This window comes from Cervus elaphus, chromosome 25, assembly GCF_910594005.1.
Source record: "Cervus elaphus chromosome 25, mCerEla1.1, whole genome shotgun sequence".
Lineage (NCBI taxonomy): Eukaryota > Metazoa > Chordata > Mammalia > Artiodactyla > Cervidae > Cervus > Cervus elaphus.
This window is the reverse complement of record NC_057839.1, coordinates 60131082-60155334: the sequence shown is the minus strand read 5'-3', so window position 1 is coordinate 60155334 and position 24253 is coordinate 60131082.

Below are 24253 nucleotides of genomic sequence, written 5' to 3'. Positions count from 1 at the left end.
GCACTGGACAATTCTTAGCAACTAAACAACAACAACAAGCGTGCAAACAAGACTAGATTTGGAATCAAATGAGAAGGGTAGAGGTGAGCCAAGATTACAAGATGCTCTGTTCACAGCTTTTGTCACATTTCCTGGTAAATCCTGAGGACCCAATAAATATTTGATGAATGAGGAAAAGAATGAATGCAACTCTAACTGGCTCAAAACATGATGGCTATTCCCAGTCAGCACTTTATTTTACCTGGTCCTGTCATATAAACACAAAACTGGAAAAAATGTAAGCAACACTAGGTTATCCTCTACTGCCTTTGGGGTTATTCGTCAGGAGTCTCTTTTTGAGAAAATGCGCTGTTTTTCAGCCTCTGGTTTTAGGTTCTCTTTTAGGCTTTGTCAGCCGGAGTCCTAGCACAAGCTGCTAAGTTTTTAAATCCACCATGTTTAGCCTTAGTCTGTGTCCTCAACGGTCAATTTCTTATTGCATTTGTGTAGTGCCAAAATGGGCTTCCAAGGTGGTGCTAGTGATAAAGAATCCACCTGACAGTGCAGGAGATATAAGAGACACAAGAGACACGGGTTCGATCCCTGGGTCAAGAAGATCCCCTGGAGGAGGGCACAGTAACCCACTCCAGTATTCTTGCCTGGAGAATCCCATTGACAGAGGAGCCTGGTGGGCTACAGTGCCTGGGGTCACAAAGAGTCGGAAATGATTTAAGCAACTTAGCACGCATGGAAGCACCAAAATATGGCAACTTCCTTTCTGATACGTCTGCGTGCTCTCCTCCTCACTATTACCTGAATATCTTTCCCCTTATCTTTAATGTTCTATCTTCCTCAATTTTGATTCAGTTTCCAGAAATTTCTTCCCCTTGTAAGCCCTGATATAAAAGGAAACTCTGGCAGGGAAGTTTCAAGAGTACAAAACAGCTACTTCAGCCCCTTACCACTGAACTTTTACATTCCCCAGCTATTGGAAAAAGCAAATCTCCTCCTCCCAATTTCAGCTGTTGCTATGCAGTCCACCTACTATAGGTTCCATGCACACCTGTTGGTTGTTTTGTGATTTTTCTGTTTCCAGGTTCATCACATGCCCCACCCCCAGCTGCTGCTTCCTCACACACAAAGGCAACACCATACAAGTCTTGGGGCTGAGGGTAATTTGCTCCCATTCATTTGTATCTTTAAGGTTCATAGTGTATAGAAGACAATACTTTTCAAAGATGGCTGCAACAACATCTATCACTCAATACATCCTCACATTGCAATATTGGAGAAGGAAATGGCAACCAACTCCAGTATTCTTGCCTGGGGAATTCCATGGACAGAGGAACCTGGCGGGCTACAACAGTCCAGTCCACAGGGCTGCAAAATGTTGGACACGGCTGAGCAACAAACACACACACACATTACAATATGGATTTGACATCATCTCCTCCAAAAAGTCAAGGCTGTATCCTCTCTCCTTGAAAGTGGACTGGCTTTTTTAACTGAATTTTTAAGTAGAATATGGCAGAAATGTTGCTGTCTTCTGAAACTTGGTCATAAAGAACTGTATGATATTCACCTTGCTGGGTGGAATACTCTTGAAGCCTGTAGCCATAATGTAAGTACATAGTCTTACTTCCCGGAGGATATCATGCTCTGAGGAAATCCAAACTTAGTTGGAGAGACTACATAAAAACACCCTGATGCCACACAAAGAGAGCAAGTTGCATGGCCCATCCTCAGCTGCATTAGCATCTGTCTCACTGTTCTAGTCCCAGGCACTACCTGACTGCAGCCTTCTGAGAGGCCTAGAGCCAGAACTATCCACCTGAGACGTTTCCAAATTTGTGGTCTATAGATATCCTGCATGCAAGCATGTGTGACCAGTCATAGCCAACACTCTGTGATCCTATGGACTGTAGCCCATCAGGCTCCTCTGTCCATGGGATTCTCCAGGCAAGAATATTGGAGTAGGTTGTCATGCCCTCCTCCAGGGGATCTTCCTGATCCAGGAAATGAACCTGCATCTCCTGTGTCTCTGACATTGTAGGTGGGTTCTTTACCCACTGAGCTAGCTGGGAAGCCCAAATTTGTTATCCAGCAACAGATCACCAAAACACTTTGTCATCTAGTTTTGTTGTATTTATTAGCTATATGTTTCTGGATTTGCTACTGAACTTCTTCAGCTCGTTTTATTAGTTTTATGTGGAGATTTGGAAAGATTGAAAAATGATGCTACCACTGTCACTCTCTTCCCAGAATTTTTATCGGAGAACTTTTTAATTGCAGCATGATGGCTTTACAATGTTGTGTTGGCTTCTGCTGGTCAAAGAAGGGAGTCAGCCATATGTAAACATGTATCCCCTCCCTCTTGGACCTCCTTTCCCCTCCACCCCCCATCCCACCCCTCTAGGTCATCAAAGAGCGCTGAGCTGAGCCCCTGTGCTTTATAGCAGGTTCCCACCGGCTATCTATTTTACCCATGGTAATGTCTATATGTCGATCCCAGTCTCCCAATGCATCCCAACCCCCTTACTCCCACTGTGCCTACATGTCTGTTCTCTGTACCTGCATCACTATTCTCTATTCCTAGATTCATCTGAAATCTAGTTAATTGGTAAGAATTTTTAAGATGCCGTTAAGGTGACCTATTTGTAGCCAGATTTGAGAACCATTTGCTTACATAAGCTGACTCTCATATCCCTCAGTTCTTGGAATCAGGTTTATATCTAGGCTTTCTTCATGGTTTACCTGGCACAATCTGTCTACAATGCACCTTGAAGTGAGAGAAATTGAACTGATTAGCAGTAGAGTAGATTCTACACTTTTCCTTGCAGTGCTTCTGCATGTTTACCTGCTGAGAATTTGATTGGTGCTGGGCATAATTTCCGTGACAGGTGATTGGTCCCTTCCAGTTAATTTTCTTCCCATTGTTTTGTAGTTGATGGCAATCCAAGTGAATTAATAGGGGAAAAATTCTATAAATGATAAGGTAAGCATTTCTGTATGTACACAGACTGGAGTGCTTCCTGTTTGTTTAGAATTATCCTACTATTTGTAAGTCACATCGATATGATAAATAAGATCTCTTGTGTGGAGTGTTTCTAGGTTCCCTCCCCCTCAAAAAAATAGACAATAGTTAGGGAAAATTATCTTAGCCTGTATGGCGATCAGGTATGATGACTTGGATTTTTGCTCTCAATATTCACTTCTCTCCTTTTCTCATCATGGATCAAATATACTTTATCATATTATTTATGTTCAGTCTGATCCTATGACTATTTTGGCCAATGAAATATCACCAGACAGGGCATGAGCAGAGGCCTTATGGAGCTCTGGTTGCATCTTCCATTCCTCTGAATCCCGTAAGCAGAGCTTGCACCAGATGATCACTGCCCCTTCAACCTGGGTGCAGAACAAACACCTGGCTAGCAGGCCTGACTCCACCTGCTGCTTGGATCCAAGCCCAGCCAACCCATATCTTGAAACTGAGCCACCACCCTAGATCAGCCAAGCTGTAGTTCCTCTGCAGAGCTGTCAGCATAAAAATAAATGTTTGTTTGGGGAAACCACTGAGTGTTTGCATAATGTGTTATTTAATGTTGTTCTGACAGCATTTGACCAAAATACCAGGTATAGTCAAAGCATAGTTGATGAAATATAGACCAAACCAGCAAACTACAGCTGGCAAGTCAAATCCGACCTGAGGCCAGTTTTGTAAATAGTTTTATTTGTGTATTGTCTGTAGTCACTTTGATGACTCAATGGCAGCATAATGTTATTGTGATAGAGTAGACAATCTACAAAATCTAAAATATTTATTATCCAACTCTTTACAGAAAATGTTGGTCAACCAAAAGTAAAAGAATCACTCCTCCTTGTATCTACGTTCTTTGCTTTTTGACTTTGCAATTCTTACCACTATAGGTAAAGAGACTATTTCCTTGCCCCGCGATTTTGGCCATGTGACTTCCTTTTGCCTATGAAATGAAGAGATACTTTTACCGGAAATGTCAGTTCTGAGGCTACAGTGTAACACCTTGCATCTTTCTTTGTATCCTCTTAAATTGGCCGTCATCATACCCGGCTAGCTGGAGAGAGGGCAAGATGAATTTTCTTTCTACAGTTAGATTATATTATATGATGTATTAAGTTGTCCTTAAGAAAGGGAGCTTATGTGAGTAGGATTAATGTAATCATATGAATCATATGAATTAGGATTAAACTAATCCTTTAAATCTGGATCTAGAAGTAAGAGAATGGCAGAAGCCAGAGATATGAAACATGTCAAGGGTCTGATGGGCTGTTGCTGGTTTGAAGAGGGAGAAAGCCAGGTGGTAAGAAATGCAGGTAGTCTCTAGGAGCTGGAAGTGGTCCCCTGGCTGACAGCCAACAAAGAAGCAGGGACTTCAGTCTTGGAACCACAAGGAACTGGACTCTGCCAACAATCTGAAAGCAAATTTTTCACCAGATCATTAGGATAAAAATTCAGCCAAGATGACACCTTGATTTCAACCTTGAGATATCCTGAGCCCATAGTAAACACCCACTTATTTTCATTATTTTTAATCACATCGTTTGTAGTTTATAATCTAATCCAATCATCAGTGTTGAAGCAGATAAAGAAGCAATGGTAAACTCTAGAATATCCAATAAATGTTTGATGAATAAATGAATGAGTTAATGCATGTGGGAACCACAAAGTGGGTCTGAGTCTGCAAGAAACATAATTTCTACCTCTGGGGAGGAAGAGGGATGAAGCATCTAGAATCTAGCCCATGTTACTGAGAAATGAGAATATTATTTGATGATGTAGTTAGACTACAAACTCTGGACTATTATAATTGTAAACTTCAACATAACTATATCTACAACATAACACAATACATTTCAACTAATATTTATTCAATAGGAACAATACTAGATTACAACAGAAGAAATTATTTCCTTGATTGTATTATAAGACAGTGCTATGGGTTATATTTCATCCCCCTCAAATTTCATGTTATTTAAAATCTAACCATCAGGACCTCAGAATGTAATTTTATATTTGGAGGCCAAATTTTTAAGAGGACATTGAGTTAAAAAAAAGAGAGGTCATTACCAAGGTAATACTCCAATATGGCTGGTTTCCTGGAAAGAGGGGGAGGAGATTAGGATACATACACACTCAGAATGAAGACCACAGAAGGAGAAGGTGGCTGTTTACAGGCAAAGAAAAGAGGCCTTAGAAGTAGTCAGCTGACACCTCAATCTCAGACTTCTAGCCTCTAGAACTGTGAAGAAACAAATTTCTGTTATTCAAACGAGCTGTTTAAGCCAGCTAGTCCATGATACTCTGTTTAAGCAGCTCTAAACAAACTCTACAGATTCAATTTAGGTGGATATTAGTCTTATTTTGGCAACTTTTCACCTAAAAAAAAAATATATATATATATATATGTATATATATATATATATATATATAGAGAGAGAGAGAGAGAGAGAGAGAGAGAGCTTTCTATTCTAATGGTAATGCCTTATTGATCGTTCCCATGATGAAGTCTCTTATTTCAGCTTGAATATGCCTGAATGGCAAAACTCTCCCAAATAAATTTCTAATCTCTTGTGTTTCAGTTCAGTTCAGTCGCTCAGTCATGTCCGACTCCTTGCCACCCCATGAATTGCAGCATGCCAGGCCTCCCTGTCCATCACCAACTCCCGGAGTTGACTCAAACTCATGCCCATCGAGTTGGTGATGCCATCCAGCCATCTCATCCTCTGTCGTCCCCTTCTCCTCCTGCCCCCAATTCCTCCCAGCATCAGGGTCTTTTCCAATGAGTCAACTCTTTGCATGAGGTGGCCAAAGTACTGGAGTTTCAGCTTCAGCATCAGTCCTTCCAATGAACACCCAAGACTGATCTCCTTTAGGATGGACTGGTTGGACCTCCTTACAGTCCAAGGGACTCTCAAGAGTCTTCTCCAACACCACAGTTCAAAAGAATCAATTTTCCGGTGCTCAACTTCTTCACAGTCCAAAGAGCCATATAATAACCCCTTCTGTATATGGCCTAGCATAAGAGCTCTCAGACTACATCAAATATACTAAACAATGTCTTATTCATTGAAACATATGCATGCATATAGTACAGTGAATATTAAAAATGGAGCTTACTACTTATGCATTAAGCTAACGGTTTTCATTATTTTCACCTAATAGCCATAAAAAATCTGTTTTCCCATCCAAGCATCATATGATTAGCATATAATGTTTGTGATCAGTTCCTTTCATGTGCCTTTGCTGAACTGCATTTGCCATCTGCTGGCTCACTAAGAAATCATCAATCCTCTGAGCCTGTCTACCTTGTTCTTTGGTCTTGCCATCACTTTGAAACCGTAACAATACAAATATTCTACTTTGAATGCCACTAAATAAAGCATTATGTGGAGACCCAGGCATTTGCCAGGTTTTCCTTATCTCACCAAATTTAATTTATTTTTAGAAGAGTTTGCATCTTCTTTTTTATTTATTTATTTTTGCCCGCACTGGGTCTTTGTGAACATTCTCTAGTTGCAGTGCTCAGACTTTGCACCGCGGAGGCGGCTCTTGTTGCAGAGTAGGGACTCAAGGCACCACAGACTTCTGAAGTTGCAATGAGTGGGCGTAGTTGCTCCTCAGCACATGAGATCTTCCTGGACCAGGGAGCGAACCCATGTCCCCGCATTGGCAGGTGGATTCTTAACCAGTGGACCACTAGGGAAGTCCCATCAAATTTCTCGGTTAACTGGAAATACACAACTGTTTGTCCAACTCACTCAGGTTCTTTGGTTTATGAGTCAGTGTTTATTGGTATGCTCAAGATTAGGACCGAGAAGAAACATGTCAGACATGAGGTGAATGCCTCTATTTAAGCCTCTCAACAACACTGAGGCACATGAGGAAGATTAGGAAGTTAGGAAACTGAGGAAAAGGCTGAGACAAGAATACAAGGATGTTTATCACAATGTACACACGTATCTTTGCTTTTCTGTGCCTCGTGTTTTATGTCTACCAAATTTTGGGTCTACCAGGTAGACGTGTTGGACTGAGGTCCCGCCTGGTCAAATATTGGAGGATTTCAATGTTCAGAGAATGGGAGGGGATCAAAATATAAAAAATGCAGATACTGTTCTGGTTATGGCCCAATACCTGGAACTCCTATGATAGCATACTTCATAAACCTGCCCCTTTATGATCAGGCCAAACTGTGTTCAAATCATGACATTATTATTCTGTTACTAACTGATTTTGAGCAAGTTACCAGTATCTCTCAGCTGGGATTTCCTCATTATGGAGATGAGAATAGTCCACTCCACATAGTACTTTTTGAATACTCAATTAGATAATCCACTTAAGTGTTAGTCACTCAGTCATGTCAGACTCTTTGTGACCCCATGAACTGTAGCTTGCCAGGCTTCTCTGTCCATGGAATTTTCCAGACAAGAATACTGGAATGGGTTTCCATTGCCTCCTCCAGGGGATTTTCCCAACACAGGGATCGAACCCAGGTCCCCTGCATTGCAGGCAGACTTTATCTGAGCCATCAGGGAAGCTCAGATAATCCACTTAAGTCCTTGTAAATATCTTGTGCATGATAATATTAAACATTATCATTATTGTATCATTACTTTTGTTATGCCCCCTTCTTAATGTGAGGGATGGCACTCAAATAGAATTAGGTTATGTTATCAGTATCAATATCAGTTCAGCCCCTTAGTCATGTCTGACTATTTGCGACCCAACCCCATGGACCATAGCACGGCAGGCTTCCTGTTAGGCACCATTTTATAAAGAATTTTATTTACCTTTTGTTTCATCTTACTGGTTCAAAAGACAATGATTTCATCCAGTTCAGATAGTCTCATAAATAAGACACAGAGCAGTTATTCTACTGTAGGTGTTACAAAGACTGGTATTAATTGAAAATAAACATATGCTATAGAATTCATTTTATATATATATATATATTTATATATATATGTGGTCTAACCATCTAATGCAATTAATTTAAACAGAGAGATGTAAGTGGACAGGCATACAACACACAGTCACAGGACCTATAGCTATTGAGCACATGATGGTGCAGAGTGGTTCTGAAACTGATCAGCTATTTCTCTGAATTACCTTATTAGACACTCCTTGATCATGAACAGAAAGAATAGAGGCTCTGTCCTTCTGAAGTTGGCTTCTGCATTGTCCTCTGAGTCACTACTGCAGCCAACTTTAAAACATCTATATGAGTCACCTTATTTAGCACAGAATTAGTCACTTCAAAAATGAGAATCCAGAGTCCCCTGAGCTGATTCTGCACACACGTCTTCAGAGTCACTTCCCTGACTCGAGATAGTTCTCTGTTTTCTCTTTCATGTGTCGGGGAAGCACTGACTTGAGGAGTGGGCCATGTCACTCTCCGTCAGTGTGCTGTGCATTTGTGGTGAACAAAGCCTACCATAAAAACAACTGGAAAAAAAAAAATCTACTAGTTTATTCTTGTCAGGTTTAGGCAGGAAAAAGGATAACTTTGAGCCCAGGAAATATTAGCACATTCCTCATGTAACTTTTGCTTCATGGCATTTCATGTCTTTCAGAGTCACCCTCTTTCACTAGCTGCAGTAACTTGTTTTAAAGATTATCTTCTGGCTGTCAAAGCAAGAATTTTACTCTGTGGTTTTTCTGTGGCCAATTACCCATCAATTATAACATATCTCTTAGTGTCAATCTTTTGTTGACATGTGTTTTTCTTTAAATAAAAATTTTGCTTCAACGTTTAATGGTAAGATCCAAGGTACCGCTTTCCATTTGGTGCCTTCAAAAAATTAAGCAAGTGATGGATGAGCTGAGCTGTTCTGCCAGGGAAAAACTAAAACAGTGATTATCCTTAACTGTCCCTACAGCCTAACCCAACCTGAACACAGTGACCTGAAATAGTCTGCAACTTTGCTTGATTTACAGTAAATTACACCCATTACTTTCCTTCAATATACTCGTAGAATCCACTGCAAAGCACCCACTCATTTATGCTGAGCTGTGTGGCTTCTATGGTGGTTCAAGTGGTAAAGAATCTGCCTGCAAGTTGGGAGACCCAGGTTCAATCCCTTAGTTGGGAAGATCCCCTGGAGAAAGGAATGGCAACCCACTCCAGTGCTCTTGCCTGGAAAATTCCATGGACAGAGGAGCCTGGAAGGCTACAGTCCCTGTAGCCTACAGACCCATGGGGTCGCAAAAAAAAAAAAGAAAAGAAAAAACACAAAATTAGACACACTGTCAATATCTCCAGATTAGGTCACACACAAAAGTGAAAACTTTAGACTAAGATAGCCAGAAGCCAGTTGGAATGGTATTCTATAGTTCTTTTATTCTCTGCTCAAGACAGTATATAAAAGTCCAACGATTACCACACTAATTTTATCTCTTGTAATAGATTTCCATTCCTGCCCAAACTTTCACTAACTTTGTAGTTTAAAACAACATAATTTTATTTTATTTCATTTACAGTTCTGCAAGTCAGTAATTTGAAATGGGTCTCACTGGGCTGAAGTGAAGGTGTTGACGGGGTGTATCCTTTGGAAGCTCTGGAGGGATGTGTTTTCTTGCCTTTTCTATCTAGTAAACGCTGCCTACATTCCTTGGGTCATGACCCCTCTCCATTTTCAAAGCCAGTAATATTGGGTTGAAACCCTCCTAAGTCTCTGTGTCTCTAATTCGTTTCTTCTTTATTCCCCTTTAAGGGACATTTGTGATCACATTGTTGTGCTCAGTCAGCTCAGTCGGGTCCAACTCTTTACTATCATGGACTATAGTCTGCCAAGGTCCTCTGTTCATGGGATTCTCCAGGCAAGAGTACTGGAGTGGGTTGCCATGCCCTCCTCCAGGTTATAATCACATTATATTAACACAATATTTTAATAAACTTTATTTTATACTTATACAAAAAATTAGCTGAAATGAATCAAAAGACCTTAAGAGATAAAACAGTAAAACTCTCCATGACCTCCTCCAAACAGACACACACAAGCATGTATTTTTTGAATTGTTTTTTGGTTAGTTGCTTGTCTTTTTTCCTTACAACTATAAAGACACTGCCTTCAGGATAATATTCTGTGAAAATATTGATTTCTTATTAATAACTTTTTACATGTACACACTTGAAATGTCACTAATTGTGGAAAATAAAATTATTTGTGTTATGTATTGTGCAATGTGTTATATATGCATGTGTACAGATAAGAGTATATACTTTTGTATATATAAGAGTGCGCATGTATGTTACTAATACATATTGAGCAGAAAATCATTAATGGTAGCTTCTAGACAGGTGTCACCTTGTTGATGGTAATGATGTCACCTTGGGAACAGTACAAACTATGTTGTCTTCAGCATAAACTCTGTGGACAGGGACTGCAGCCATGAAATTAAAAGACACTTGCTCCTTGGAAGAAAAGCTATAACAAACCTAGGCATCATATTAAAAAGCAAAGACATCACTTTGCCAACAAAATTCCATCTAGTCAAAGCTATGTTCTTTTCAGTAGTCATGTACAGATATGAGAGCTAGACCATAAAGAAGGCTGAGTGCCAAAGTATTGATGCTTTTGAATTGTGGTGCTGGAGAAGACTCTTGAGAGTCCCTTGGACTGCAAGGAGGTCAAACCAATCAATCCTAAAGGAAATCAGTCCTGAATATTCATTGGAAGAACTGATGCTGAAGCTGAAGCTCCAATACTTTAGCCTTCTGATGCAAAGAGCTGACTAATTGGAAAAGACCCTGATGCTGGGAAAGATTGAGGGCAGGAGGAGAAGGGGGCAACAGAGGACGAGATGGTTGGATGGCATCACTGACTCAATGGACATGAATTTGAGCAAACTCCGGGAGATAGTGAAGGACAGGGAAGCCGGGTGTGCTGCAGTACATGGGGCGCAAAGAGCCAGACACAACTGAGCGACTGAACAACAACAGCATAAACATGTACATTAGAGGGCTGGTCCCATCAAAGAAGATGCAGAAAGAGCCACCTTTGATTGAGTTAGGGCCAGCAACCCACAGTCTCAGCCACAGAGGGAAGCCAAAGACTTGCATGGAAACCAGTTGTTAAAGGCTCATGAAACTCAAAATTTACTCCACTCAAATTCAAGCCCCAAATTAATACTCTGTTAAAAAAAAAAAAAAAGACCCAAATCAAGATACCTGCACCTTAGTACAGACTACATATCATAATACAGGAATATTTCAGACTACCTGGAAAAGCTCCTCATCCATTGTTATCCCCAGAAAGAAGAACCTGGTCCATGTGCAGACATCAGACTACACAGTTTTTTATTCAATTCTACATAAGCATGATGATAAAGGGCACGCCGTTCAATTATGGAGTGAAGACAGCATTATACATCACATGAGTAAAGCCACTTGAAGTGGATTTATTATATTTAATTAGACACAGAAATAATAAATGGGCCTTTCTGATGAGTGTCAATTTACCAACATGTTTCCACTTATACTCTGCAATAACTAACCACTTTTAGTCATGTAAAATGACACCATCTAAAACCAAAGCCCATTCTTATTTATGACAACTTCAGAAAGAAAAACTGCACAATATCAGAGTTATAGAAACAAGCAGATAAATTTCATTTGAAACCACTGCCACTGAAAATGTATTTTAAATGGATGAGAAAGTTAATATCTTTACATATGCTCTAAAAAAATGTAATGCAACAGCCAGTTAAAGCAAGTATATTTATTTTAGCTTCTCATTAAAATTTAGCTTATTAAAAGTTAAAATCCTAGGGAGGTAATTTTATATACATATATGTTTTTTAATAGTTTTATTTATTTATTTATTTTGACTGTGCTGGGTCTTTGTTGCTGTTCTGGCTTTTCTCTAGTTGTAGCAAGTGGGGGATACACTCTAGCTATAGTTCACAAGCTTCTCATTGCAGTGGCTTCTCTTATTGCAGAGCACAGGCTCTGGGGCATGCAGACTTCAGGAGTCGCAGCACATGGGCTCAATAGTTATGGCTTCCAGACTCTAGAGCATGGGCTCAATAGTTGTGGAGCATGGACTTTGTTGCTCTGCAGAATGTGGAATCTTCTCAGATCAGGGATCAAACCCGAGTCTCCTGCATTGGCAGGCAGATTCTTTACCACTGAGCCACCAGGGAATCCTATGTATATATATACATATATATATATACATATTAATACATATATTCAGTTCAGTTCAGTCACTCAGTCATGTCTGATTCTTTGTGGCCCCATGGACTGCAGCACAATTATAAACTGAAAATTATATATAGGCACTATGTAAAACTTTGTATTATGTTGAGAAGATTCTAGAAGACTCCATTTAGGTTGAACTATGTTTTCAGTTAAAATAATACACTTCCTGTAATTTACAAAAAATTACCATAGCAAAACATAACATTACATAAACCCTATAAGTCCCCCAGTTCCCCTACTCCTAGGTGTACAAATGTGTGCATCTCATCACATGTAAGTTTTACATAAAAACTGAAATGCAGGGTGGCTCTGTCTTTTTGAAGATACAAAGCATGAGTGTCTTCCTCATGAATATATCTGATTTTCACTGATTTGATGAAGAGACAAGGGAGAACCCTGCATTGTGTGTATCTATAATAGTCATTAGGAGCAGCCCTCAAGGTATGCAAATAAGGAGATCACAGAACAAGAGGAGGAAGACATAATTACACTGATTTGTCATTACGAGCATTCTAGCTCACCTGGGCTACTACAACAAGCTACGTTTAGCAGAGTCCTCTTTTGATATTTGGTCTTCCCTGGTAGCTCATTGGTAAAGAATCTGTCTGCCAATGCAGGAGATGCGAGAGACACCGGTTTGATCCCTGGGTCAGTAATATCCCCTGGAGTAGGAAAGGGCAACCCACTCCAGTATTCTTGCCTGGAAAGTTCTATGGACAGAGGAGCCTGGTGGGCTACACATGGGGTCACACAAAGTCAGATACGACTGAGCAACTGAACACACATGCACAGTTTTGACCTTCACAAAGTGAAGATGATGGCTACCTGCTAAAGGTCAGTGTTTGGTCAAAAGTGTAAGGCCAGGTTCCCTGAATTGAAGAGTCAGGTAAAGATTTTGGTCAGTGTCTTATTTATCTGTTTCCAGAAGACCTATCAGGGTAAGTCTTGGGCGGGTGAGTGAGTCCAGGTAAGGATAAATGGACAGACTTTGGATATCTCATTTCTTCCTAGCTCAGAAGAGCTGAGTGTATCATGTAATTTTAAAAAGACATCATTACTAAGAGTATCTTTTACACTATTGTGATATATATGCCAAAAGAGGAAGCAATTACAAGAGGGTAAGAAGACAAAGGAGGGAGAGAGCTGAGAGGTAGACAAGAAATCCAGTCACAGAATCTTAGCAAAAGTCCCATTTCCTTCCAGTGTGTTCTAAACAGTATTTCAGAAGCACGTTATCAATGCAAGTGACTTTTTGAAGGACTGGCATGTTTACATTTAAAGCAGATGCCTCTGATTCCCTCTAATCTCTTTGAGAGGAAGTGCATTTGGCATCACTCTCCTGAAGAAAAAATGGAAGTACTGAAATTGCCAGTAGGTGGCTCTTCCTTGGAAGCACATCTCTCATGGGCACTCGGTGGACAAAAATAGTGAGAAATGCTATTTTGGAGATGCATGCCCTGGCTGGGGTCCCCAGAGATGTGATTTTTTTCTGATGTTTAACCCCATAGAATACAGTCATGTAGATCTATACACACCTTACTGGCCATGTCAGCCTCTGTACAAACATACATTGCATCCAGATAATCATACACAGGAAGAGAAGGGGACAGCAAAGGATGAGATGGTTGGATGGCATCACTGATTTGATGGACATGAATTTGAGCAAGCTCTGGGAGTTGGTGATGGACAGGGAAGCCTGGCATGCAGCAGTCCATGGGGTTGCAAAGAGTTGGACGCGACTGAACAACTGAACTGAACTGAATCATACACATCTCCCAATAATCCACCAAAATTCACTTTATATTCAGTTTGGGGTATGAAGACGGGCCGTGAAAAGACAGAATTAAGGTATCTAAGAACAGAGATGTGTAGAGTAAAAGCAGGGGATCTTAAGGTGAGCCAAAGTCAGGTTAACGAACCTGAAATGAATGAACAACAAAACAGCACATGAGCCTACCAGTGTAAGGCTCTGTTAAGGCCCCATGGTATGCTATCAAGCCATGTACTGTAAGATCGTAGGTTCAAGGAAAACTGAAGATGTCTCTGCTTGGAATTGTAGAGGTGGGGCAGAATCAGAAGACAGGGAAAGAGAAGATCAAAAGTCTGCCCCATCCAGGGGTTTTATACCCTTGAGAAAGCAAAATCCCGTTAAGGATACATGGAGAATGTGAACCTTTAGAAATATAATACCTTTGTGAAAGCCTGTGTAAGTGGGATAGGAGACAAAAGGGAGGGCGATTTTTCAGGAAAAGGAGAGGGACAGGGCTGGGAAAGCGAGTACATTTAAAAGGTGAAGACTACGGGAGGGGGCTGCAAACCAGGCAATGAGGTTAATGTCTTGGTGGGTTACCCATGCTTGACAGATCCATTGTAAAGGAGACAATGGGAGAGAACAGTAATTAATCAAAATAAATTGTAAGTGAATGTTACAATTGAAGGTACAGGAGCACATATTTAAACATAGAGAAGCCTTTCCATTCCGAAGTTCCAGGCAGACAATTACCAAACCCCAATATACTTTCTGTCATCTTCTATTTCAATTGTTTTTATTTTTTGTTCTCATAATAGATCCACTTTATCTCTACTCTTTCTGATTCCTCTGTTCCTTATCTTTTCCACCAGTCAGTCTCTCTCTCAAGATTTCGTAAGTTCTGCCAGTTATTTACTTAGACTAATTTTCTATATTAAATGTTGGAGTGAGATGACAGAGAGAAAACCCCTCATAATACCAGATTGACTCACTGCTCAGTCCTGAGATGCTTTATTTTGGACAGTGGGCACTTTTGTCATCATTGAAGTGAGTGAGTGAAGTCATTCAGTCGTGTCCGACTCTTTGCCACACCATGGACTGTAGCCTACAAGGCTCCTCTGTCCATGGAATTTTCCAGGCAAGAGTACTGGAGTGGGTTCCCATTTCCTTCTCCCGGGGATCTTCCCAGCCCAGGGATCGAACCCGGGTCTCCTGCATTGCAGGCAGACGCTTTATCATCTGAGCCACCAGGGAAGCCATTGAAAGATCACCAAAAAAATTTACATTTTGATTTATTCCAAGAAGAATAGTATTCTGGCATTGATTCATGATGAAGATCTCTACCCATCTATCTGACACAGAGTTAGGTAAAAAAAAAAAAAAAGTGAAAGTTGCTCAGTCGTGTCCGACTTTGCAACCCTATGGACTATACAGTTCATGGAATTCTCTAGGCCAGAATACTGGAGTAGGTAGCTGTTCCCTTCTCCAAAAAGGAGAGGTCAAAGGAGAAGGAGGTCAGGTGACTGGAACAGAAAGGATTCTAAGATGTTAAGTCTAGAATCCCCTTCTTGTTAGTTTAAGCAGATAGAAATTTACTAAAAATATAGGTAGCATGTTGACTTTTCAGGGAGGTGAAGAACCACACCCGGAGGCTAATACAGCTGACTTAAGTTCCCAAGTTACACAAGCAAACTGGTTGCTGCCATCAGTGTCATGGGCACTTGAACTAACACCATTAATACTGAGCAGGGGATTCACCTAGCAGGACCTCAATTGCTGCCTTGAAAAAATAGATACCCCTCCACCCACATGGGTTCCTCCTTCTTCAGTGCATTTTCTGCTGAAATATTGAATGAAATTATCAGATGCCTCTAAATGATGGAGTTGATGTCATGTGTTAAGCCCCAGCTGCAAAGGAAATGGGAAAGTGAGTTCCTAACTCTGATCTTGAGGACATAGAACTCATAAATTGGGAAATTCTTATACAGGAGAGACATTTAATTAGTGCTAAAAGTGAAATGTTAATCGCTCAGTTGTGTGTGACTCTTTGCAACCCATGGACTGTAATCCACCAGGCTCCTCAGCCCATGGAATTCTCCAGGCAAGAATACAGGAGTGGGTTGCTATTCCCTTTGCTAGGCAATCTTCCAGACCCAGGGATTGAACCAGGGTCTCCGGAATTGCAGGCAGATTCTTTCCCATCTGAGCCACCAGGGAAGTAGTGCTATATATTATTAAATGCATGCTAAATATCCACTCAAGTAAGTGAGTTTTAAATAAACACCTCAAGACTCTCTAAATTCTTGACAGATATTAAATTGGGCATCAAATGTCTGTTCATATCATTGATTTCTACTTGGTTTCTCTGATGATGCCCTATACCTATGCTTGACAATATGTGCAACACTTCAAACATCCAGTAACAACCAAAATGTTTATCTCAGAACTCCAGCTTGTCTTTTAAAACTGTAACTAGGCTTAGAGACTCTCTGAATCAGTTACTTCGTTGGATACATGTGTGGAGAGCTGAATAAATCACAAAGATGACCCAAATAATCAGTTGTAAAGCTCAAACTGGAATGATACAATTATGCATTCTCAACTTGACCTTCACGTTTGCTTTTCCCAAGCGCTGACTGAATCACTCTGACTACTGGTGTTGGCCAAAGTTCGTGTGTCTGACGCATAGTGAGGCCAAACAAACCAAAACATCAGAGTCTGGGGCAGAGAAAAGTTTATTGCACTGCCATGCAAGAATGGGAGGCTCATGTCCTAAAAGCTCCAGAAGGGGTGTTTTTGTGTGTTTTTGTTTTTGTTTTTGTTTTTTTGTCATCTAAAAATGACAGTTTTTCTAACCTTACTATTAAGACAAATATACCGCTCTCCTTTTGCCAAAGACTAATGAAAATTAAATGTATGTATCAAGCATCAGTGCAAGGGTTTCAGCAAAGCATTTTCAAAAGCCAGAGAGGGGAGAGTGTTGCAGGGACAAGATTAGCTTGTGCACAGTTCTCTGATTGGCTGATGATGAGGGAATAGGGCGGTGTCACAGGGGTTAATATTATCAGTCTTGGGGCTCCAGGAGGCCTGGGGCTGTGTGCCCATGATCATCAGTTAACACCTGCCATTTGGTGGGGGTTTTCACATCTGCAAAACAATTCAGGAAATGTGCATCAGATACCTTTCTCTAGGTACCACAGAAAGGAGCTAAAGCAGTGGATATGGGGGAAGGCTTGTGCTGGGACAGGCTTCCCAGGTAGCTCAGATGATTAAGAATCTGCCTACAATGTAGGAGACCTGGGTTTGAAGGCTGGGTCGGGAAGATCCCCTGGAGAAGGGAATGGTAACCAACTCCAGTATTCGGGCCTGAGAATTCCATGGATAGTCCACGGGGTCCCAAAGAGTTGGACATAAGTGACTAACACTTTACTTTACTTATCCTGGGAAGGCCCCATAGGGTCCTTTTCAGTTACACTGGATTCTATTTCTATTTTCCTCAGCTCTATAACTCCAGAATTCCCTAGAATTTAGATGAACATTCTGCTCACCTTACTTTTAGCTATACCATTTGCCTTTTATGCAACTAGTTCTTTCTCTAACCAAGTTTGGTTTGTGGACCACAAATGATCCATACACACGTATGCTTGCAAATCTTGGCTCTTGCTGTTTCCATTCTCTGGGACAGTCTTCCAAATTTTCTAATGGAAATGATCTACTAGTTCTTCTGAAGTGAAGTGAAAGTCATTCAGCCGGGTCCGGCTCTTCGCAACCTCATGGACTGTACATTCCATGGAATTCTCCAGGCCAGAATACTGGAGTGGGTAACCTTTCCCTTCTCCAGGGGATCTTCCCAACCTAGGGATCAAATCCAGGCCTCCCACATTGCAGGCAGATTCTTTACCAGCTGAACCACAAAGGAAGCCCGAGAATACTAGAGTGGGTAGCTTATCCCTTCTCCAGGGGATCTTCCCAACACAGGAATTGCACTGGGGTCTCCTGCATTGCAGGTGGATTCTTTACCAACTGAGCTATCAGGGAACCTTAATCTATTCCAACACATCAGACCCAGCCATTACAATGGTTTACTAAATATGTGTATTACATTGCTCTTATTGTTCATTTACTCGGTCATGTCCAACTCTTTGAGACCCCACGGACTGCAGCACACTAGACTTTTCTGTCCTTCACCATCTCCAGAAGTTTGCTCAAACTCATGTCCATTGAATCAATGATGCCATCCAACCATCTCATCTTTTGTCATCCCCTTCTCCTCCTGGCTTCAATCTTTCCCAGCATCAGGGTCTTTACCAATTAGTTGGCTCTTTGCATCAGGTGGCCAAGGTATTGGAACTTCAGCTTCAGCATCAGTCCTTCCAGTGAATATTCAGGGTTGATTTCCTTTAGGATTTACTGGTTTGATCTCCTTGCTGTCCAAGGGACTCTCAAGCATCTTCAGAGTATATTACATTATATCCCTGTTATTTATTTCATATAAGCCCCCTCCAACAATGTTTTAGCAGCATTGCCTTATTCATCTTTGAATTCCAAGCAATTAAAACATACCTTATCCATAAGTCTCCATTAAATGTTTGATGACTGAATTATTCAGTCCTTAAGTCCATCTTATATGTGAAACACCTTCAAAATAAGACTCTGAATATTTAACCACATAAATATTAAATATATTAAATATTTTGTGAATGTGATTTTTAAAACATCTTATCTTTGTTAATTCATATGTCCTGAAGTGTTAGAACAGGATTTCAGTATAACTAATTTTCAGGGCTACTTTAATTTGGGATTCATTTTTAAACATTGCTGGTAGCATCGGTTGAGAAATTAAAATATAGTTTATTATGTGAAGTTGAATTTTCTCAGGACTGTCTTTCAGTTCATTTTTAGCATAAAGCTAGTACCTATCCAAAAATTTTTATCTTGGAAATCTAGATAGTCATTTGAAAAATGAGGTTTTGTATCCACATCATGAATGAGAGAAAAAAATGAGTTAGAGATGCAAGTCTTAGTAAAATCTTTTTTTTTTTTTTAACTTTTTTTTTTTTTTTTGCCACATCCCTAAGTTTGGGATCTTAGTTCCCCAACCAGGAATTGAACCTGGACTAGAAATCCCAGCTTGGGTAAAATCTTAATTGAAGAATTTACAGGGCCAACTTTTCCATCTCAGTTTGATTCACTAGTCATAGTGCAAAATAAAAGAGATTGGACTTCCCAGGTCCAAATTAAGATTATAAAGAAAATTACTTATATGTTACTAATGTAAGGCTCTCAAAATGTGGTTAAATAATAATTATTTTACAAGGCAATAATATATCAACTGTTGGGCACTAAACTTTGATGTATAAAAGTTTATAAACATCCCTGTCCTGAAGCCCTCTATTCCTATAACGAATTTCTGCCATCATCTTCCACATTCTGCAGAAATTAGAGAACAAGTAAAATTCTTCAGAGTGCACCCCATTCCTATTAGATGGAAATCTTTGAAGGCTTGGCAGGATTTCACCTTGATGCCTTTAACGCAAAAGCTGATTATAAGAGATTTCAATGGAGCTAGATAATAAATTAATGACTGCATTCATCACACTGAAGGGCTTTTTTCAATTAAGCAGAATTCAAGATGCTCTGGACCTTTAAAAATGTAACCTTATTCCATCTTTCAAGGTAAGGCTTGTGTTTGCAAACTTGTTAAGTTTACTACCTTTCTAATATAAGAAGAGACAATAGGTAAAGGATAAAATACAAATTTGAACAAAGGTCAGAAGGTTCAGTCTATATACAGAGAAGCAGAAAGCTATCCCCGTGTTTCTGAGTTAACTTAGATTTAAAAAAATGGGAGCAAAGAAAGGGGAAGATCTCGAATTTTTAAGACTGAAGAATCTAACATTTAAAAATACTTTAATAGTTCTATTATAATAGTTCACTAGAGTTGCCATAACAGAACACCACAAATCAGGTGACTTAAACAGAAATGTATTGCCTTGTGTTTCTGAATGCTGGAAGGTGATCTAGGGTTGGTTCTCCGTGAGCACTGTGAGGCAGGTATCTGTCAACTCTTCTCTCTTTGGCTTCTAGTTGGCCATTTTCAAACTGTGACTCATCATCTTCCCTTTGTGCATGTCTGTCTCAGTGTCAAATTTCCCCTTTTTATAAGGACACCAATCATATAAGATGAAGATCCAACCTCCTGACATCATTTTAATTTGAGTTCCTCGGTAAAGACTCTCTTCCCAAATAAGGTCACAGTCAGAGGTATTGAGGGTTAGGACTCACGGAATCTATTTTGGAACTACACAATTCAACGCATACAACATTTCCATGTGATAAGCACTTTGTCTGCAAAGCTCTTCAACTTGACCTCTGCATTGCTTCTGCACAATGAGAGTATTGTATTGCCTCCTATTCTCTCTTCCCACAGTTGCAATCTTAGCAAAAACTCAAGTTCTCACATTGGTTGCTCTGCATGTATGCTCAGTCACTCAGTCGTGACCTACTCTTTGCTACACCGTGGACTGCACACCAGGTTCCATTGTCCATAGAATTCTCCAGGCAAGAACACTGGAGTGGGTTGCCATGCCCTCCTCCAGGGGATCTTCCCAACCGAGGGATGGAACCCAAGTCTCTTGCATCTGCTGCATTGGCAGGCAGATTCTTCACCAGTGTACCACCTGGGAAGCCTGTGGTTACTATAGTAGTCTCTTATTTCATGTCTTTCCTTGACCATTGTATTTCCTCCAACTCATTCTATAGAACACTGCAACACAAATCCTTTAATATTTAAACTTGATAATGCCATTTTCCTTAAAAAGCAAAACAATGAAAATACTCACAGCTTTATATTGCTTATAATGTAGTATAGATGTCCACATTCCTTTATGATATTAAATTGAGTGATTCAGTGTTAACTAACTTTGACCTTCTCTTTCTCTTTGTCTTCACATCTATCTCCAGCTCTATTCAATTCTATCTCCAGCTGTAATGGTTGGGCTATATTAGGTTATGTGGCAGTAACAATCATGTCCCCTCCTCTCAAAGGCATAATGGAGTAAATCAAATAAACTATTTCTTTTTCTCTCTTCATCTCTACTGTTAACTTTTCAAGAAAGTCTGCTAATCATAATCAATCAGGAATCCAGGCCAGCAGAGCAGTCACCATTGCAAACATTATTAAGAAAGAAAGTGGAGAATAATGCAATTGCCCTCAAAGTTTCTCTTGTCCATCACATGACCAAATTCTAGAGGGTGTAGAATCCTACATGTGCAGGGAAAACTGGTGCAGAATTAGTGACTTTTCCATCAGTCTAATTGATTTTCTTGCTTGGTTGTTGATTAATTTCCTTCCTTTGAAATGCCTGCTTTCTCCATACAAACTCAAAACCTACTCATGAAGATTGAAATCAAGTACTACCTCCCACACAGAATTTCTCATTGAACTCCCTCCAATTTTATGTAGCATCCATTCTCAGTGACGCTCTCATAACACTCAGCACAAGTTATATTATAGTTATTTGACTAATTTTATCTTCTCCACAAAACTACTTCCCTGCTGGCTCAGATGGTAAAGAATCTGCCTACAAAGTAGGAGACCCAGGTTTGATCCCCAGATTGGGAAGATCTCCTGGAGAAGGAAATGGCAACCCACTCCAGTATTCTCGCCTGGAGAATTCCATGGACAGAGGAGCCTGAGGGACTAACACTTATAAATGAACGGAGAATTGTAGCCCCAATTTAACAGCCTGCAACGAAGTGGGGACCTGAGTCCCTCAACATGCAGTCCTTGATTTCTGCAGACAAGAGTGAGCCTGGAAGATTTTCCCCCAGAGCTATAGTTCCTAGGGTAGTAAAGTCGGACATGACTGAAGTAACCGAGCACGCACAAAATTACTTGCACTGGGACAGAATAAAATGTCATTCACTGGAAAATTCATGGGATAGAAAACAAGTGTCTTATGCAAATTATGTGTTAAATTCTCCTTAATCGTTAGTAAAGGCTACTTTTATCATTGGATAACAATATCAGAACTAATTTTTATGGGAATTCACTGGTGGTCCAGTGGTTAGGACCCTGAACTTCCACTGCAGGGGACAGGGGCTTGATCCCTGGTTGGGGAATTAAGATCTCTCAAGCCAAGTTGCACCCCCCAAAAAACACAAGATAAAATAAAACAGTAAGGTTTTAAAAAATAATTTTTAGTTTTATTTCATTTTTTGGTACTTTTCTAAAGTTGCAAACTTTGTGGAAATATATGTTTTCTTATTATAAAAATTCAATAATTTAAAAATTGCTCTGTTTTAAGATCACATACAAGTAAACAGAATCAAAACAAAAATGTCCTTTTAAAATAAAGCTTATTTTTCATAAGGAACTGAAAAATCTGAGAGGATACAGCACAGTGAACATGTTGGTCATCCTCTTGATGCAGTTCTCACCAGAACTCACATTGTTTGACTCTCACATCTTTAAGTTACATAATGTATATTTGAATAGTTCCTTAAAATATAGTAGAGCTAGTTATGCCTATTTTAGGTATCCACAATAGATATATTAGGGTCCCACTGATTTTGTTCAATTATTTTAATCAATTGTAAAATATGTTTTTAAAAAAATATTCTAGCTTCTTTGACAGCTGAATGTGTCTTATGGAGAGTTTCTTCTGATCTTGTGTGAGTGTGTGCTAAGTCACTTCAGTCGTGTACAACCCTTTGCGACCCTATGAACTGTAGCCCCCCCAGGCTCCTCTAGCCATGGAATTCTCCAGGATAGAATACTGGAGTGCATTGCCATGCCCTCCTCCAGGGGATCTTCCTCATCCAGGGATCGAACCCAAGTCTCCAAGTCTCCTGCATTGGTTTACCACTAGCACCACCTGGGAATAGTTGCTGTTATTCATGCAACAAGTTGGCGTTGCTTGTAAATGCCTGAACATGGTCAGAGTGGTTCAATTGTTAGTTTAATTGAGTAGTGTGTATTTTTGGTAATACCTATATGACTTTTACATCTGTTTAAAATATTACATTGTGATTCAGCATTGAATCATGAGTTTACTATTTAAGCTGAAAGGCTAGAGGAACAAAATAGTAGGGTGTACATTTGGTGAAAATGAAACTGATCCTCAAAGAATGATCACAATTCCATATTTTCTTTTTAATTGCATTTTTCCAGTTTTATTGAGGTATGCTGCTGCTGCTGCTGCTAAGTCGTTTCAGTCGTGTCCGAAGACTCTATGCGACCCCATAGACGTCAGCCCACCAGGTTCCCTCCTCCATGGGATTCTCCAGGCAAGAACACTGGAGTGGGTTGCCATTTTCTTCTCCAATGCATGAAAGGGAAAAGTGAAAGTGAAGTCGCTCAGTCGAGTCTGACTCTTAGCGACCCCATGGACTGCAGCCTACCAGGCTCCTCCATCCTTGGGATTTTCCAGGCAAGAGTACTGGAGTGGGGTGCCATCGCCTTCTCCCTTATTGAGGTATAATTAAATATTAAACTTCAGAAATTTAAACTGTACCATAATGATTTTGTACATGCACATACTACAAAATTATTGCAGTAAGTTTGCTTAACATCAATAAATTCACATACTTTTTTTTTTTTCTTTGTGAGGAGAACTTTAAAGATTTACTCTCTTCGTAACTTTCCAATATATTAAACATCATTATTATTATCACCATGTTATGACTTACATCCCCAAAAATTATTCTTCTTATGAAATTTGTATCTTTTGGCCACCTTCACCTGTTTCACCCACTCTCTCCATCCCTTCTCTCTGGTAACCACAAACCTCATCTCTGTTTCTAGGAATCTGGTGTTTTAGATCCCACATATTCATGCAGTATTTCTCTTTGTCTGACTTATTCCACTTAGCATAATGACCTCAAGATCCATCCACATTGTCACAATTGGTAAGATTTCCTTAGTTTATATTGCTGAATAGTGCAGCATCATATATATCTGTATATATCACAACTTCTTTATCTATTCATCCATCATGGAACACTTAGGCTGTTTCCATGTAATGGTTATTGTAAATAATGTTGCAATGAACATGGTGTAAAATATCTTTCCAAGATAGTGATTTTTTCATTGGAACAGTTGCTCATACACATTTTCTTCCCTCCCAAAAAAATGTTTAATTAAATCTAAGGGAATTTGGAATTCATAGGAAGGAAAAGCTTTGCTTGTGTACATGAGAACTGTCAAACACACTCCAAGCAGTGAAACTGAAGGCAAGGTAAATGGCAGGTTACACTCCTAGAAAGGGTTCAAAGATAATTC